The sequence below is a fragment of the Prionailurus bengalensis genome, chromosome E4, assembly GCF_016509475.1.
Source record: "Prionailurus bengalensis isolate Pbe53 chromosome E4, Fcat_Pben_1.1_paternal_pri, whole genome shotgun sequence".
Lineage (NCBI taxonomy): Eukaryota > Metazoa > Chordata > Mammalia > Carnivora > Felidae > Prionailurus > Prionailurus bengalensis.
Window position 1 is genome coordinate 10080437 of NC_057360.1, and position 19477 is coordinate 10099913.

Sequence of the window (19477 nt, forward strand, 5' to 3'; positions counted from 1 at the left end):
TGTATTTTTTCACATCAACAATTGGACACATCGCTTTAAATTTAGAAGAACTTCCTGATAATGAATCTGGGGGTTGAAGAAAACCATATTGAGCATATCGTTTGAAAAATGTAGTTAACGTTCCGTTTAAAGATAAGTAGTATTTAATATGATAATATTTCTGACCTTTCAGACACAGCAGTTCTTGACAGATTTTTGCTACTTATTCGATGATGGGTCTGTTCCCGTTAAAAATTAAACTCCACTAGGGGTGCCTGGGTGGCTCAGTCGGTTGAGCATTCGACTTCGGCTCAGGTCATGATCTCACGGTCCGTGAGTTTGAGCCCCGCGTCGGGCTCTGGGCTGACCGCTCGGAGCCTGGAGCCTGCTTCCGATTCTGTGTCTCCCTCTCTCTCTGCCCCTCCCCTGTTCATGCTGTGTCTCTCTGTGTCTCAAAAATAAATAAACGTTAAAAAAAATTAAACGCCACGACATCTGGAATATATTTTATTCTTCTTTGACTCTCCAGTCCCTAGCTAGCTCCAGCACGAAGTAGGTAGTCATCAGGGTTTGATGAGTGAATAGCTGATCAAGTCTGGTAGGTTTTGCTTGAACCCTTACTCTGAGGCTGAGCCCGGAGAGGGCTGCCTCCCTCATTTCTGTGTTTCCAGCTCTCTCCCCCTAATCCCTTCAAAAGTTTGACAAGAAGAAATAAGATTAAGACTAAGAGCTTTACGTCTTCGACGTTGAGGCGCAGAAGTAAGCGTCAGAGAAATCTACCCCCTGTGTGCAGGAAGATGCCAGAGAAAGACCCCGTTTCCCACCCGGCCAGGCTGCTGACTCGTCTTGCGGCCTGTAGCAAGCTATTTCTGAGCTCCTCTGAGTCTGAGCAGGGGGGAGAGGGGGAGGGCCGGCGGGGCGGAGGATGCCAGGAGGGAGAAGGGCCTTGTGCGTTTCCAAGTCTCCCGTGCAGGTCGGTTGTGAGGCCGTGGGGCTGCTGGTGGGCCTGAAGCCCAGCTAGAGGGGCAAGGCTTTCCTGGAGTGTGTTTGTCAGTTTGGCAACCCTCGGCGTGCCCAGCAGCCCACGCCCGGCCAGCGCTCGCCTGTGACGTACTTCGTTTGCATGGATCAAAGGCCCCACAAAGCCTGCGTGCGCCCCTGCAGCTGGGGACGTGCTGGGGGACGTGGGCGGTGGTGGGCTGAGGGCTTGTTGGGCTATCACCTGTCTCCCAGGGACGTGGTTCACCCTGTGGCCTCGGGCCCCAGCATGGGCCCTCCCCCTTCTGGCGAGCCTTGGGCCCATCACCTCCCCTCTCGCCAGCCCCAGTTATCTCAGTTTGGTCAGCAGGGCGCCTCCCCAGGACCACCGGGATCAGTGAGGTCCGCTCCCAGAGCCCAAGGTGGCAGGTGCAGCACCCTCCTGCCATTCTCGTTTCCCTGTTTGATTCCACCTCTAGATTTGTAAGTAGAGACAGATTCAGGTATCCCTGTAGAAAAGCAACTAGAAGACCATACAGCAAAGCATTCCATCTCGGTTTCTGAAATGGTGGGTGCTTTACATCTTTTTTATGCCTTTCCCCGTTCTCATATAAGAATATGACGCTTTGAATTAAGAGAGAGTGGTAACGGTCCATTTTTGATGCCTTGTATTAACCACCCCCGTCCTCATCCTGAGCCACACTGTAGGTCACTGAGCATCTAACTCACTCTGCATTCTTCAGGCATACACCAGCAGGATGTGGGTAGCTGATGGCACGCTGGCGTTAAAGGCTGGTGCAAACGACTCACGGCACAGAAGCTGCAGGGGGCCAGCGGGACACTCAGCGCGGTACAAGTCGCAGAGGCCTCGGCCTCCGTCACCGGCCAAGCAGCGCGGAGCCCGTGTGGAGCCCAGGAAGCTGTTGGGAGCACATCTACCTCCTCATCCCACTCGGGGCCCCACCTCCCCGCTCACATCCCAGGGCCAGGACCACGCTGGACCCCTGGCCAGGTCACGGGCCAGTGTTTCCGGAAGCAGTCCCAAAACGCAGCTTGGTCTCCAGGCTGGCAGAGGAGGCCTGTGCCTGCCGGGCACCAAGCGTGGCCCTGCAGCTAGACCCGCGTGGCGGAGGGAAGGGAGCCCATCCCTGTGACGGGCAGGGATGCTGGCAAAGCGGCTGTTCTGGGACCCGGGAATCTCTGCGTGTGTATATGAGCGGATCTGAATGCATGAATGCCCGGGGAAGATCGCCCAGGGGAGAGGTGCGCCTGGGGCCTGCAGAGGGCAGTCAGCTCCAGCCCCATTTACAGAGGAGAGGCACCTGGGCCACTTCCTGGCCTCCTTCTGTCTGTAATGTCAGAGAATGTGAGCGGTCGATCGGCAGAAGGGGCAGACTCCCAGCCCGGAAGATCTGCCCTCTGGCCTTTGCGGCTGCAGCCCCGTCCAGCCCTCCTCCAGCTTGCCTCCCGCCCGGTCCTGTCTTCTTCCCTCTAGTTTTCTCTTGTTTGTCTCCTCCCCACATTTCCTCCGATTCTCCCCTCCCAGCCTTTTCTTCCTCTGTCATTCTCGCCTCCTCTACCTCGCCTCGTACACAAACGGTCCCTTCTGGAGGCAGCATCACAGCCTGGCACCTCGGGTAGCCTGGGGTGACATGTTGCCCAGCAGCCCCGGCCCTAAGGGCTTGGGGACTGTTCCTTTGGCTAGACCCGGTGCTCCGGGGGCGGTCAGCAGGTCACCCTTCCCGGCATCTGCACAGCTCTTCTGTGTGTCCCCCGAGCAGGGCAGGAACTGCCCTGGACTACTTAGAATAAAGGTCACCCTGTCCACTCTAGTGTAGGAGTCCCCCAGGGAATTGCAGGCAGGTCTGCGACATGACCTATGACCTGGGCCAGCAAGCCTTTCTTACTCCCCAGACAGGCCAGGTACAGACAGCAAACTCACACTGCCATCGGCTGCCCTTTGCAGCAGCACCCAATTAGCACTGCTCATTCCTGCCTCCCATCTGACTTCAAATACCCAAAGCCTCCACAACTGGAAGCAGAGACCTGAAAAAGTCATCATTTCTTTTCTTTCCTTTCTTTTTAAAAATTTTTAAATAGTTGTTCATTTTTGAGAGAGAGTGCGGGTGGGAGTGGGGGAGAGGCAAAGAGGAGACACAGAATCGGAAGCAGGCTCCAGGCTCCGAGCCGTCAGCACAGAGCCCGACGCGGGGCCCGAACCCACAAACTCTGAGATCATGACCTGAGCTGAAGTCAGACGCCCAAACCAACAGAGCCACCCAGGTGCCCCAATCATTTCTTGGTTTCTAAAGGAGAAGGGGGGGGAAGGGGAGGGTAACACACACACACACACACACACACACGCACTAATTCACACAAAAAAATGAAAGTCGTCTTCACGGAGGCAGCCTGCTGGGGTATTTAGAACCTGGGTTTGTAATTTGCATCTCTCTTTTCTTGATCCTGCACATCGGCCTCCAATTTAGTGCGAACTTGAACTAAACCTGGGCTAACTTACTAGCTGAACCCCAAATTCAAAGAGTCATTAGGTTTTCAAACAAAATCTAACTTTTAAGCTTAAAAAGAGTAGACCTCCTTGAAATGAATGGTTGGAATTTGATCTGAGTCTACATAAATTTATATCCTAAGGTTATTAAACTAAGGAGAATGCCAACCTACTACCTGAATTAAAACTAGTGATTCATTTCAGCTAAACACATTTTCTTTTTCTGTGAAGACCACGCCCAATTTAAAGGGGCGTGGTCAGGGGGAAACAGGACAGAAAAGGTTTGTTTGTTTATCATGTTTTGTTTGCTGGCTTAGTAGCACACAGCCCTGGAGGGGCGTCAGGGTGGCTCGGTGGGTTCAGCATCCGACTTCGGCTCAGGTCAGGATCTCACAGTTCGGGTTCGGTACAGACAGCTCAGAACCTGGAGCCTTCTCGGATTCTGTGTCTCCCTCTCTCTCTGCCCTCCCCCGTTCGTGCTCTGTCTGTCTCTCTCTTAAAATTAAATAGAGATAAAAAAATGGAAGAAGCACACAGCCCTGGAGATGCCCTTCTCACTCCACAAGACCACAGAACACCCCAGGAATCCTGACTCTGGCTAAGAAGACACACGTCTTTAATAACTGCCCCCCAAAATAGAAACCCCTGCAGTTGAATGTTTGGCTGAACATTGTTTTTCTCCAGAACGTGCCAATTGTGGCACGTAGCAATTGCCTTTTTCTTGGGCATTAATAAAGCTGTTGTTAAGTGCCCTTCCTTTGATAAGCTTAAATTACAACCGGAAATAATAAGCTTACAATCTCCCCCCCAGCCAGATGCCACTCTTCTGAAACAAAATCACCCCGGGATTGCAACCGAGCTCAGCATGAAGCCACAGTGTTCTGCATCCCAATTTGTGATGTATTGAAGGCAGCTTATTTATCTGCCTAGCCTGCATTTCTTCCTGGGTTTTTACAAACACTTAGCTCCAAATACAGAGGCTGCCTGCCTGCTGTGAGTTGTGTGTTGGGTTCCCAAACAACCCCTGTTTTTCTTCTGGGGAGGAGGAATTTAGTTTCAGCACCGGACATCTCTAGGGGTTGCATCAGCCAGTAATGGCTCTGAAATAGTCTCCTTTAGCAAACTCCCGGAGAGGAGCTGCCTCGGGCTCAGGACCGGCCGCCTCCTGGGTGCTTTGGGCACCCGCGCTGATCCCAAAAGCAGTTAGGGGCCCCAATACCTTGAACTCCCCAAAACTGTTTTTCTCAGCACCCCACTCCGTCCCCCCTTCTGAAAGCAGAAAGCCACGCAAGCAGGGTGAGTGAAGATGGGGAAAAGGGAAGAATTCTGCCTGTAGTTTTTCTGGCTCCAAAACACCTGACAACCCGTGACAGCACTAACCTGAAACTTCACTCATCTCTGTTTTAAAGGCAAAAATTGTCAAGTTGATGTAAAAAAAAAAAAAAAAAAAAAAAAAGCAAGGACAAAGAACAAGGGAAGCACGGTTACTGACTGCAATATTCACCTGCCATGAACCTCTGTCCTCTTTCCTTCTCTCCCCCTTTCCCTCCTTCTTTTCCTGTCTCCATCCTTCCCTTCCAAAGACCTGTCCAGACGTGGAATAGGTTTACAAGCCTCGTGTTCCGAGTTCTGGAAGCACTCCCACTGCCCCACCCCGACCTCGTCAGCCTCCCGGGGCCACCAACTTCTCCCCAGCCAGAGGGCAGCGAGACAGAACGCAGAAAGCCGCAGATAGGCTCCCCACCTTCCTTGGCTCTGCACCTGTAGTGTTTCCTCAGCTCCTTGTAGCCGAGGGAACAAGAAGTAAAAGTGTTGGTTTCCCTGAAATATTGCAGCGAGTTTATTTATTTCACAGCAGGAATTATTTATCTAGCCCGGGCTGCCAGAAAATTCTGAGCATCTAGTCATTTGGAGGTCATCGATGACTGGCCATGCCCTCTCCATATTTCTCTGGCTACAGTTAAAGCAGTTCTTGGAGCAGTCAGCTGGGTGATATTAACTCCCTATCTTTCTTCTTTGCTAATTTGAGTGCTCAGATGATACATGGCCAGGCACAAACACACTCCTGACAGCAGTTGCCAAGGAATATTGCTTTTTTGGACTTTGACACCCGCTCCAACTTTGAGAGGAATTTAAGTGATATTTACTGCACAGAAATTCCTCACTGGAGCTCTGCTCTTCTGGCTGAGCCCGCTGACAACACATTAGATTTATTCTGGCATCTACTAGCCCGAGACTCAAACTTAATTAACTTCACTGGGGGTCTTGGTTGATGCTTTGGAGCCGGCAGCTCGGTGCAGACCTCATGATTGGGACCAATCACCATGTTTAGGAGTACCTCGAATGAGACAAACAAACAAAGAAAAGAACCCTCTCCCTCGCACACTTGTCTGACCATTTGCCGGGGTACCTCGGACCTCCTTCAGGGGAAAAAAAAAAAATCAGTTCGTCTTTGGACTAACAGAGCCGGACGGTTCTGTGTATGACATTTGAGTCCATCTTGACATTGTATCACTTTGGATTTTTTTTTTTTTTAACGTTAGGACTGGGGACTCATGATGTTGGGGAAATTGACACTTCGCGATAATCCGAAGCCTAATGATTTCCCTGCCCTGCCTTTTTAACCCCAACTTTTTAAAAGTCACTCAAATGCTGAAAATAAAGGTGAACTCAATTTCATTCATGAGGGAAAACGTGTGTTTATATGTGTATATATAAGCACGTGTATACACATGCATGTACTCATATCTATGTGTATGTGAGTACGTGTGTAATGTACATGGGGGTGCTCAGGGGTGGGGACTGTTGAGAAGTCCGGGGAGTGATAACCCGGTAGCACAGCCCCACTGGCCGGAGCACCTTGGTTAGTTAGTAAGTGTGAAAAGGCATCAGAAGGCCTGGCTCTTGTTCCAAAAGTACTTCATCCTTTTTAACCACCTGAAAACTCTCATCTCCCATTTGGGATGTTCAAAGACACGAATTCTAGGGGGGAGTTTTCCGTTCGACAAATAATTCTGTCGTGTTGGCTCATTACCAGCCTCCCGCCTGCTTCTCTGCCTTGGCGACTCAGAACACAGCACTTTGCAGATAAACGGGAAACGCAGTAAAGGTTTATGTCCCTCGCCACCCCCCCCCAACCCCACTGGGGGACCCTGGCGGAGGTTGGCCCTGGCTCTAATTGTTGCTAGGGTTGTGCAGCGCGGACCAGAGTGCTGGGGGCTGTTCTTCTCGGGCTTGCCTGGTTTTCGATCGCTGTTTTGGCCAGTCCTGGGGTTCTGCTTTATTCTCAGATTTATGTGTCTGCTTATACCTCCAGCAGCACCGTCTGCCCCCACCCCTAACCCACTCAGATGAAACCCGGCAGACTTGCTCACATCCCAGTGACCTAGGGCCTCTGTCTGGTCGCTTTAATATCCGTATGGTACGTCTGTGGGCTATTTCCCACCCTGGACACTTCCTCATCCCAGACATTTGGTAACAAATCGAAATCGCGGAGCCGTATTACGTGCCCAGTTCTCCAATCCCCTCAGCCAATTCATAATTGACTTTTAAATCATTTAGGTGCGAAAGCAAATAATAATAGCCCTACTGTTCAGCAGCTAATAAATTCTAGCTCATGAAAACTGAGGGAGAAGGTTTAGACCATAAAAATTAAATATTTATATAGATACTATATCCGCATAGACATAAATGCACATACACACGCGTTTTAGGCATCACTATTCATTTTTAATTTCTGACGTGTTCAGTAAGAAGAGATTTCCAGCAAAAAAAAAGAAAGAAAGGAAGACTTATTGCTTCCAAATTAACGTAAGAAAACACCCCTGTGATAGCATCCTCCTCCCTCGATAAAAGAAAACAAAAAAGGGACACAAAAATATTGAATTGACAAAATTATTGTCTTTTCTCTGTGGTGAGAAAGGTGACTTAATATCCATAAAGAACTTCGAGCTCCCTCAGTTGAAGGATGCTCTATAAATACCAATCATCATTATAATTTATTATTGAACAGACTCAATTTTTTCATCCAAGCCATTTTTCAAACCTCTCATAGCACAGGCCCGTCTGATGGGGGCTCTGACACAGAGCCAAAACACCTCTCCCAGACACGGAGAAGGCATCAATCAGTTTAATGTGAAGGTTCCTCCAAGTCAGCCTCTGCTAGACCAACGGGACCGCTTGAGCCACCTGCCTTCGCTTCGGCCCGGCGACTTACACTGGGCCCACATCACAGGGCTCAGTCCTGGGCCCTTTCCACCCCGGCCACCTTGCTCCCAAGAAGGGGACACCGAGGCTAGGGAACGCTCATTTTTCTCTGCCCACCACCACCGCCAGCCCTGCCTTCTGCTAACTTGTAACCCACAAATCTACAGGGGTTAACACTTCTGCTCCCCACGAACTGGTCACTCTTAGAAGTCCTGCACCTACTGGTCGGTTGTGAACCGAGGGGATGAGAAAAAACAACTCGATCTTTCCTTCCAGGCAGTGGAAGGAAGCTAGGCTCCCAAGCATAGAAAAGACGCAAACTGCCCACAAAAACAGAAGTTGCTGAAACTGAAAAAAAAAAAAAAAAAAAAAAAAAAAAGTGATCAGGTTTCAAAATAAATCTTTCAAAAACTTTGGCAAGCGAGAATTACACATTTGTGGCACTGAGTTCACTGAACGTGCTGGACCCAAACCTGAGGCCCATAGGACTGATCTGTCGAATTGGAAGACGGAGACCCATTTGATTTGCAGGAAGGCCCAGCCACACAATCAAGGGATTCACTGGAGGAGGGAGTCAAGTCTCTGCCCGTCCTTCAGGACTGGATGGCTTCCCAGTCCACTTAAGAGCTTATTGTTGGTGTGGATACCCTGACACGCTAAGATGGTCACATGCACTGAGTCAGCACTTTTAAAAGATTTAATTAAAATTTTTAAGTAGACTCTACACCCAATGTCAAACTCAAACTTACGACCCGGAGATCCAGAGTCGCACGCTTCCCAGGACTGAGCCCGCCAGGCGCCCCAGTCATTGAAGACCTGTAACAAAGTACCAGAGTGGGTCCCTGGGCCCCTGCCAATGCCCCTGCCTCTCCCGGTGTCTCGAAGGGACTCGAGAGTCAGGCTTTGGATCTCTTTTCTCATCTTGAACTCGCTGCCTTTGTGACCTCATCCCTTCCTTCTTGGGGCTTCGAAATACCTGCATATGCTGTTGACCCCAACAATCAGACCTGCAGCTCCAGCCACCCCCCCTCCTGAAATCCAGACTCGGACCTCCACTCCGTGTCTGATGGGCCATGGGGCTCGCTTCTGCTCCTCCCACACCAGCCTGCTTTTCCGAAGACCACGGGGTAATGTTAGGATGAATTTGATTTCTCAATTCAAAAGTGAGGGGAGGATAATTTTATATTCTATATAGGTTTCTGATTACAGGGGTAAAAATGTTAATTATAGAAATGTTGGAAACTATAGAAAAGCATGAACGAGAAAATAAAAATTTCCCACAACCCCCCCACCCAAACATAATCACTATTAACATTTTGCTGTATTGTCTTCCAATGTTTATTCTAATGCTTTTTTTTTTCCCAAAACTGGGGTCATAGCCCCAAGAATGCCTATTCTTGACTGTTCTTAAGTATTGTTATGTATAGTTATTTGGCAACCCCCCACATTGCCAGAAGTATAGGTTTTTGTAGATTTTTGAGTATTCTAGTGTTGCAATAGGTATCTTTGAACACAGATATTTTTATTCCTATGATTATTTCTCGAGAAATAAATTAAGACACATGGGAATACATAACCGAAGGGAATAAATATTTTTGAGACTCTTTAAGCTTAGGGCTGATTACTTTCCAGAAAGACGGTGCCAATTTACACAGGGCAAATGTTTTTTTGTTTTGTTTTTAAGTTATTTATTTATTTATTTTTAGTAAACTGTAAACCCCCTATGATGCTTGAACTCACGACCCCAAGATCAAGAGTCACATGCTCAGGGCACGTGGGTGGCTCCGCAGGTTGAGTGTCCAACTTTGGCTCGGGTCATGATCTCGTGGTTTGTGGGTTCAAGCCCCGCATCGGGTTCCACAACTGATGGTGTGGAGCCTACTTGAGATTCTCTCTCTCTTGCCCTCACTTTGCTCCTTTCTCTCTCTCTCAAAATAAATACATAAACTTAAAAAAAAAAAAAAAAAGAGAGAGTCACATGATCTTCCCACTGAGCCAGCCAGATTCCTCTACATTAGCAATTTTTTTGAGAGACTCTAATTCATCGTATTCTTGGCAATGCTATGTACTTTCATTAAACAAACAAGGCCCCAAATGACCTACCCAATAGACATAAAACAGAATCTAATTTTAAAATTTGCATTTCTTTGATTATTGGTGATGCTGGACATTTTGTGTGTGCATTTTCTTCATCGTGTGTGTTCCTTGTTATATGAATTGTGTGCCGATGACTTTTGCTTATTACTATTTTTTCAGATGTGTCTTCTTAAGAACTGATTTCTAGGGGCGCCTGGGTGGCTCAGTCAGTTAAGCGTCTGACTCTTGATTTTGGCTCAGGTCATGATCTCACGGTTCATGAGTTTGAGCCCCGCGTCGGGCTCTGTGCTGACAGCTCCCCGTCTCTCTGCCCCTCTCCCACACATGTGCTGGTGTGCGTGCTCTCTCTCTCTCTCTCTCTTAAAATAAATAAATAAACTTAAAAAAAAAGAAGTGATTTCTAAGAGCATGTTACTGGAGACATTCAGCCTTTCACATCACATATATTGTGAATATTTTCCCACTTTGTCATCTACCTCTCACCTGATGTTTTTGACATCTAGAAATTGAAATTTAAGTAGTCAAATACTTTGCTTTTACTTATATGCTTAGAAAGTATTTCCTCATTTTGAGATCAAATATACATTCACTTATATTTTCTGGAAGGCACTATTTTCAGTGATGTTCTGGAAAACAATCAAGAGACGGACGGCAGTAACCCAGGTTGGTGAATTTTATCTACTGCTAAATGTGTCTGTATACTCACACGTAGTATGTGTGCATTGGGAAAGCGAGTCTAGCGAAATTGACTTTTTCTATCTAAACGCAGCAAAATTAAGAAGGCACAGGTGTGGATTGTTTTCAAGGGGACAAGTACACACAGCCACGATCACTTTTTGGTGTCATGACACTTCTGTTAGGATTTGCCAACACTACATTGGGTCCCTCTGCAGCTGATTTAACTTATCACGGTTTCTTTAAAGAAATAAAAATCAGGAGCGCCTGGGTGGCTCAGCCGGTTGAGCGTCCGACTTCGGCTCAGGTCATGGTCTCTCGGTTTGTGAGTTCGAGCCCCGAGTCGGGCTCTGCGCTGACAGCTCGGAGCCTGGAGCCTGCTTCGGATTCTGTGTCTCCCTCTCTCTCCGCCCCTCCCCTGCTCCCGCTCTGTCTCTCTCTGTCTTTCGATAATAAATATACGTTAAAAAAAACTTTTTTTAAATAAAAATTTAAAAAAAATCAAAAGGACAGAAGCATCCGTAGGAAATGCTGTCAATGTGTGTATATGGTGTGGCTGCCTATCTCGGGTCTGATCAAGCCTCAGCTCCTGTCGGGCGTGGTGGTCCCACGGCCCAGTGACTTCACGTCCTGGAGAAGCTTCCTTTTGGCCTGGGCAATGCCCTGTGCAGCCTGCGTCTGTGAGTTCCTGTGTTTTTTCTCAATTTATCCCGTGCACCCATTAGCAGGCTGCGCCCTCAGGTATGAGAAAGGCCAAAGAGAGGTTATTTTTTCAGCTTGGGAACGCTAAAAAATGTTTCCACGTACGCTAGTGGTCATTGCTTTTTTTTTTTTTTTTTTTTGCTTTATGCCACTTTGACTTACGAAAGTTTTCGTGGGACCCTTCTTTCAGATGGCGGGGGAAGCCTGTATTCGAGTGCTTGGGCCTGGAAGGATGTCAGGTATTGACCCCTCAGGTGTCTGTCACCATTTGCTTCTTACACACACACACACACACACACACACACCCCTATGGTCTTAGGTCTTCTAAGGCCTCGCCTTGAAAAGCGGTAGATCTATATTCAGCCTCCCTATCAGGGCCTCTGGGTGATTCTTTCCCCTGAAATGGCCAGCTGTCCCCCAGAGTCTCCACCCGGTGCCCAGGGGCAAGCTTGGCTTCTCCCTCCCTCTGCTCACCACATCCTCCCTTCTGGACCTTTCCGTCGTCCCACCTCCATCCGAGAGCAGCTTCCACCTGGACACTGTCGTGAAAACAGCTGTGGTTGTTTCTAACCCGCGGGCGGACCCTGTGCTCACAGGTCATAGCAGAGATGTGAGGCTCGCTTAGTCATACGCACATCTGGTGACTCACGGGCCTTCCCGGCTCACCCACTCCTTCACCCCCCACAACAGCCTGGAGGACGAGGGGTCGTTATTATCCCCCTTGTTAAAAAACAAACACACAAAATGAAGGACCGGACCAGACCGAGCTCACGCCGTTGGCATGTCCAGCTGGGAGCCCTGGGCCTCCTTTCCTCTGCCACGTGCGATTTGCGTGAGCGTGTGGCCCGCTGGCCACAGTGGAACACGGTGGGACGCCCGGCCCAGGCATTCCTGACCAGAGATCTTCCAGGCTTGTGCAACTCTCCCCGGGAAGGGGGGTCTCCCTGCTTCGTGCTGCAGCCCCTCACCCCATCACCGGGTGGTTTCACCTCTCACCGGCCTCCTGGTCACACGGACGCGTAGAGTCTAGCTATGTGCTTGGTGGCTGATGAATTCGCTCCTTCCTCTGTGCTTGGCTTGCACCCGTTTGGTCTTTCTATGCCTTTTTTGTCTTACACTCGTCTCTGGGGGGGCTCTGCCTGCTCTGTAACCCCCCCCCAATCCCCACCCCCCCCACCCCCGGCAAATTAGATCAAGCTATGTGAACCCAAGGTCCCCCACTACCCCCTCCTTAAATGTTTCTCTCTGATTTCACTTGCGAGATAAATCTGCCTAAATATAGATAGATGGAGATACTGAATATTCTCACTGCCCTGCTTTCCTTCTGCCTGGTTCTGAGTCTGGGGGGTGGGGCTGGCGCTGGGGAGGGGGAGCCAACCTCAAGCAAGTTACTGCCTGAGCCTTTAAAGTCAGATTTTAATCTCCTTTCCCCTCCACCCACCCACCCACCAGCACAGTCAACGTCCTGAGACACCTGCTTGGCTGGGGGTGTGAGGGTAGCGGTAGTGAGGTGGGGGTTGGCTGGGGTACGCTTGCTTGGTATGCGGGGAGGAAAATTCTGCCCCTGGCCATAGAGTCTAAACCAGAGCCTCCAAGAGATCTTTTTAGGTAACAGCGGCCAGGCACAAAAGACCCTTAGCAAAAGACAGCAGCCCTACCCTGGAAAAGTGCCCCCGGTCTGGGTAAGAAATGTACAACACAAATGGGACTCTGGTCACACTGTAAGCAAGGACGCTGTCAAAGACCACTGGACTTATGTCAAAAGGAGCCAACTGGAAGAGGGTTCCACTGGCCAATGATAAAATCAGTTCGACATCAGTAAGAAAAACAAGTACAACGAATCAAAACACTTAAGTATGTTTCAAGCCAGGGCAGATATCATGACACTAAAACCAACAAACAGGGGCGCCTGGGTGGCTCAGTCGGTTAAGCGTCCGACTTCGGCCCAGGTCACGATCTCACGGTCCACGGGTTCGAGCCCCACGTCGGGCTCTGCGCTGACGGCTCGGAGCCTGGAGCCTGCTTCGGATTCTGTGTCTCCCCTCTCTGCCCCTCCCCTGCTCACGCTCTGTCTCTCAAAAATAAATAAACATTAAAAAAGATGTTTTTTAAATAAAAAAAAACCAACGAACACATTTATTGCTCATCTTTGGAGGATGCCAGGGAACTCAACCATTACTGAATTTTTTACTGAAAAAGAAAAAAAAAAAACAACCCACACACTGCTTTTTGTAATAAAGTGTATCAAACATACATACAAGTACAGTAGTAGAAAGAACCTCTGTGCACCTGTTACAGCAGCCACAGATCTTCTGGACCCCTGCCCATGCCCCGCTCCCAGAATTATTTGGAACCAAAGCACACACATTGTCCTTGGCATTTCATCTAAAAATAACAAATTATTGTAACTAAGGGGAAGGAATCAAGCATTTATCCTGAGTATCAGGATAACCAAATAGTTCATGAAGGGAAGCTTTTCTTTCTTTTTTTTTTTAATGGTTATTTATTTTGAGAGAGAGAGAGAGAGAGAGACAGAGTGCAAGTGGGGGAAAGGCAGAGAGAGAGGGAGACACAGAATCTGAAGCAGCCTCCAGGCTCCGAGCTGTCAGCACAGAGCTCGAACCCACGAACCGTGTGATCACGGCCTGAGCCAAAGTCAGATGTTCAACCAACCGAGCGACCCAGGCGCCCCCGGGAAGTTTTTCTTTATAGAAATATTCCACCAAATAAACAAAAGAAGAGCTAACCCCCAGCAAAACAGCAGCTCGGGGCATGATCATCAGTGACATCTCACTACATTATCAGACTTGAATCTGATGAAGCCTCCAGATCCAACTTTCAGTTTAGAAACAGACGGCAGGCAGAGGAACAAGTCCCAAGACGCCACGGGGAAGCCATCAGGGAGATTCAGACCGTGGGAAATCCTATGGGACAAACACCCCGGCTTCCTCAGCAAACACAGTTCGAGGAAATAAAGGGGGTGGGGGTGGGGGGTAGGAAGCTTTAAGTACAAAAAAACACGAAACGACATAAGCCAGTTAGCTCCTCATGCAAACGAACGGAAAAGTGAAAAAAAGAGAAGAAAAAGGAGGTAGGAGAGGTTGAAATACACAGTAGATATTTGATGATACTAAGGAATTATTGTAAATTGTCTAAGCAGGATAGCGGAATTGTGGTTATGTTAAAAAAAAAAAAGGGGGGGGCGCCTGGCTGGCTCAGTCGGTTAAGCAACTGACTTCGGCTCAGGTCACGATCTCGCGGTTCGTGGGTTCGAGCCCCACGTCGGGCTCTGTGCTGACAGCTCAGAGCCTGGAAGCCTGCTTTGGATTCTGGGTCTCCCTCTTTCTCTGCCCCTCCCCAACTTGTGCTCCCTCTCTCTCTCTCTCTCTCTCAAAAATAAATAAAATGTAAAACAAAAAAAATTTAAAAAAAAGGTCCCCATCGTTTAGAGATACTTACTGAGATGTGTACATGAGGTTCATTTTATCATTTTCTCTGCTTTTTTTTTTTTTTTAATTTTTTTTTCAACGTTTATTTATTTTGGGGACAGAGAGAGACAGAGCATGAACGGGGGAGGGGCAGAGAGAGAGGGAGACACAGAATCGGAAACAGGCTCCAGGCTCCGAGCCGTCAGCCCAAGAGCCCGACGCGGGGCTCGAACTCCCGGACCGCGAGATCGTGACCTGGCTGAAGTCGGACGCTCAACCGACTGCGCCACCCAGGCGCCCCCATTTTCTCTGCTTTTATACGTGTTTGGAACTGAGGCAGCCACCCCGCTCTCCCCTTTAGAAGTCAGAGCGTTGGCTAGGGGTGACCCTACCCCCGTCACTACAACACCGTGTGTCGAAATAGCAATTTTCCCAGGCTGCTGACACTTTCTCTGAGCTCTGGTGAGCTTGGGTTGTGAGTCCTCCGGGGCCCCAGGCCCAGGGCCAAGCCCTGCCCCTGCGGAGGGAACGCTCCTTTCAGGGAGCTGGCTCTTTATCTATAAAGTGGGAGCAATGAAACTCTGAATTCCCAGGGTTGTCACGAGGATAAAATGGCATAATGTATGTGAATCGGCTTTCCAACCCAAAGTAGCAACCCGCAGCGACAGTAATAGCTCACACGTATTAAAGGCTGACTGCGGTCCAGAGTCGATTCTCTGAGCTTCGGATGCATCGTGTGGCTCATTTATTTCTCGTAAAAACCGACAGGTGTGTGCTGTCGCTCTCCTCTCCCCAACGGGGACGGTGAGGCACAAAGATGTCAAAGGCACACCGTCAGGTTTCCAGTCCTTGCTCTTCTGGATGGAAGACAGGGTTGGCCACCCTGTTGTAAACTGAGGGTAGGAGTGGGGGGAGGAAGCTACAAGGAGCTCCCTCTCTGGAAATATCTTTAGACAGAGGCGTTTGGGTGTCTGAGAGGTCTCTGTTAAAGTAGAAATTACCCTGAGATGACGACGCCTTAAGCACCACTAGAGCCTTAACATGAAATCGTTTAACTGGATTCCTCGCCCTCCTTTATCAGGAGCCTGAGAGAAAATAGGACTGGTCAGGCCAGGAGACACCTGGGCAGAAGGTACTGGGGATTAAATCTCGTGACCTTGGCAATTCTACCTGGAGGCTGCCTTGACCCCAGTCTCCACTGATCAGTGCTGGGGAAGGGAGAGGTCCCCGAGGACGTGCCGTCTGCACGGTTCCAACTCTCTCCCGGAAGACGCCTCCCTTCCTGACCGGTCCTACCCCCTCGGACTCTTCCGGACCCGCTCTTGTGACTGCTGGTGACTTCTTGGCTAAAAGACCAACTGTACAACTTGGAAGCCCTCTGGAGAGCCACAGGTGCTCGTGGGGCAGCCTTGGCCTCCTTCCAGGTTCTGGGTCTCCCCTCCTGCCCGGACGCCCCCAGGCAGGCGAGATGCCGCCATTTTGATCCCCACCAAGGTGTCATGAAAGTCCTCAGCCAGCCACCCTAAGGCCCCTGGAAACTCTGACCCTCCCTTTTTCTGGGCTGTGCTCTGCAGAGCCAGGCAAAGAATCAAAAGGCTGGAAGAACCAGGCTGCGGAGCCGTGAGGAACCGAGGGGGTTGGAAGTACTTTTTGCTCATCACGGTTTGGCTGTTATTCATAAAAGCCAATGCACTTCCGGCTACGATGACGGAGTCTACGTCCAGCACACGCAGGTGGAGAGGCTGGCTGCAACCTGCCTCGGGCAGAAGTCCCCGCAACCATGTTTTTGTGTCTAGTTGCCCAGTTAAAGGGACCCAGAAACGCCAGGCCTGCCTGAGTGAAGGCGGGCATGGCGAAGGGCCTCCCAGCCTTGAACGATGGCTGAGATGAGGCTATTAAGCCCGAGAAAGGTAAGGCTTGGGCCTCAGAGATGCTTTCAATATTTGAAAGGCTGTTTCCTGGAAGAAAGCATAGATGTGCTGTGCCCGTGTGTGTGTGCTGGGGAGTTTGGTGAATAGGAGTGCAGGCTTTGGCATGTGAATGTCTAGTTTATTTTTTTTTTAATTTTTTTTAATGTTTATTTATTTTTGAGACAGAGAGAGACAGAGCATGAACGGGGAGGGGCAGAGAGAGAGGGAGACACAGAATGGGAAGCAGGCTCCAGGCTCCGAGCCATCAGCCCAGAGCCCGACGCGGGGCTCGAACTCACGGACCGCGAGATGGTGACCTGAGCTGAAGTCGGACGCTTAAACCGACTGCGCCACCCAGGCGCCCCGTGAACGTCTAGTTTAAATCCCACCTTCTGTGCCTTAGTTTATCTTGTCCCTGAGGTGGGAATTAAAAAGTAGTACTTATCTCCAAGGGTTGTTGTGAGATAATATGAGTTAATATACGTAAAATGCTTTGTATGGCCTGACTCATGCTAAGTAATGAACGCTAGGTTAGTAGAACGTTCACAACTGTCAGAAAATGGAAACTTCTATGATATGATAAATGAAGACTGCACGATCCAAATTGCACGTGGTGTGATTCCAGTTTTGTTTTGAAAACACACATGGTTTTGGAAGAACTCGAGAAGGAAATGTCACAAAAGAGACACAAATGTCACAAAAGAGATTTCTGGACAATAGGGTTATGGGTGATTTAAGTGTTTACATTTTTGAGTGTTGCACACTTTCAAGGTAAGCACGTATTACTTTATAAATGAAAAAAGCCCCATTCTTAATACTCTATTTTTTTCTTTTTTTATTATTAAGTAGGGTCTGCACCCAGCATGTAGCCCAATATGGGGCTTGAGCTGATGACTTCTTGGTCAAAAGACCAACTGTAAAACTTGGAAGCCATGAGCCTGAGATCAACACGTGAGCTGAGAGCAAGAGTCAGATGCGTAATCGGCTGAGCCACGCAGGTGCCCCACTGTTGTGTTCTAAAAAGGCACAAGAGGGGCGATGGGGTGGCTCAGTTGGGTGAGTGTCCGACTCTTGATTTCAGCTCAGGTCATGATCCCAGGGTTGTGGGAGGGCGCCCTGCGTTGGGTTCCATACTGAGCGTGGAGCCTGCTTGAGATTCTCTCTCTCTCTCTCTCTCTCTCTCTCTCTGCCCCTCTCCCCGACTTGCACACACTCTCTCTCTCTCTCTCTCTCTCTCTCTCTAAAAAATAAAAATAAAATAAATAGGCATAATATGCTTTAAAAGGTAGTGAGATCCTGGTCATTAAACCACACGATTACTAGAAGTATTCTATCTAGCCCAGGGGCGCCTGGGTGGCTCAGTCGGTTAAGCGTCCGACTTTGGCTCAGGTCATGATCTCGCGGTCCGTGAGTTAGAGCCTCACGTCGGGCTCTGTGCTGGCTGCTCAGAGCCTGGAGCCTGTTTCGGATTCTGTGTCTCCCTCTCTCTCTGCCCCCACTGCTGGCACTCTCAAAAATAAATAAACGTTAAAAAAAAAAGGATTTAAGCCCATATGGCTCATGGACAGTTCGCTGTTTAATCCCAACCATGTAAGAAGCCAGAGCATTAACAGAAAGGCTGGAAGGAAATAGGCGACCCCAGTGGCAGTAGCCGCTCCGCGGTGATGGGTGACAGCGTAGGGCCTTGTTTGATTCTTCCCTCTTTCCTATACTTTTAAAATTCTCTAAATTCAACGTGCATTACTTTGAAAATGGCGGAGACTATGAAACGGAATGAAAACTAAAAAAAAAAAAGAATTGTTTTTAAATGTCAGTCTAGATTAGCTCAAAGGCTCCAGTAGGCCTGCCGATCGAGTTACCTTGACCATGATTCTGTGACCACAAGATGGTGGCAATTACGTCACATGACACATCCGATTCCATCCACCACACACTGCAGCCTGATGGCGGTCACGGCCCCCACCTTCAGATAGACCGCTGGGCAGTTCTGGTTTGTTTTTACGTCACATAGCAACCCCCCCGCCTTCACCACGCGGCTTCAGCTTCTCGTATCCTGGTCACCCAACTTTCCACTTATGTTCCCGGTCTACATGTCTTCACTCTGCCGGGTCTCCCTTCCGTGGGGCCTCACTAGCACCTGCCCTGTCTGTGCCTCCACTGCCCCTGGGACCCCCTCCTCTCTCCTGTCGATCCAGGTCCTATGCATCAGTCAAGGTCACTTCTTCCTCGCCAGGTGCCCTGAGCTCCTCCTTCCCTAACCGGACCGTCACAGCCACCTTTTTACTTGCTTGCTGACCTTGAATCTTGCCTCTCCCAGGTGGGTGTGAGCTGCCCAACTGTACTTTTGGTCTCCCGTGCCCCAAACCAAAACTTCCCGCTCCGTGCAGAAGGGGTCCTAAGAATCCAAAAATGTGCCTTGGCTGGACCTTGTTACCCAGTAGCCACCGGCCCTGGGCCTGACGCCCCAGGGTCAACAGAGGCCAGGACCCCCGTCGGGCAGACGCCCCGGGGAGCTGAAAAGGCTGAAAGGTTAGAGGCGATTTGTCAGGACAGCCCTACGGTTCAGGCAGTCCTGCGCGCCTCTGAACAGGGGGTTTCTGGTTTAGAGTCGCTCAACACGTGCCGAATAGAGAGGAACCGGAAAGGTCTCGGTGGGTTCCTGAAAATGGGAAGCAGCTTGGGAAGGAATACAGAGCAAACAGAGTATTCATTCCGCTGGAGAAAGCGCCGACACGACACTCGTGTTTACCATGCAAAGAACGCTGTGGCAACGGCTCGCGACCCCGGGGCTTCCTCACCTCCCAGAGGCCACCCCTGTCCCCAGTCCTGCCCCCCACCTCCTGCGGTGTCTTCCTGCTCAGCCAGCCAATGAGCCAACGCGAGACCTCCCCGGCTCCCAAAGCCTAGTTCAGAGCCCCTGAACCTCACACTGCAGGCTCTGGGGCACGCCAACAAGAGTGACTCCAGAATACCCTTTCGGGTGGCGGTAAGGGAAA

At 49.7% G+C, this 19477-nt stretch overlaps 1 protein-coding gene and 1 non-coding gene across 5 annotated transcripts in view; one reads left to right on the plus strand and one right to left on the minus strand.

Annotated features, from left to right (window-relative positions):
* CD247 (CD247 molecule) overlaps positions 1-19477 on the minus strand; it is a 73654-nt gene that overhangs the window by 23149 nt on the left and 31028 nt on the right. The gene's annotated exons all lie outside the window — the stretch shown is intronic.
* TRNAR-UCG lies at positions 14348-14432 on the plus strand. Its single transcript has one exon. It is a non-coding gene; the product is annotated as a tRNA-Arg (tRNA).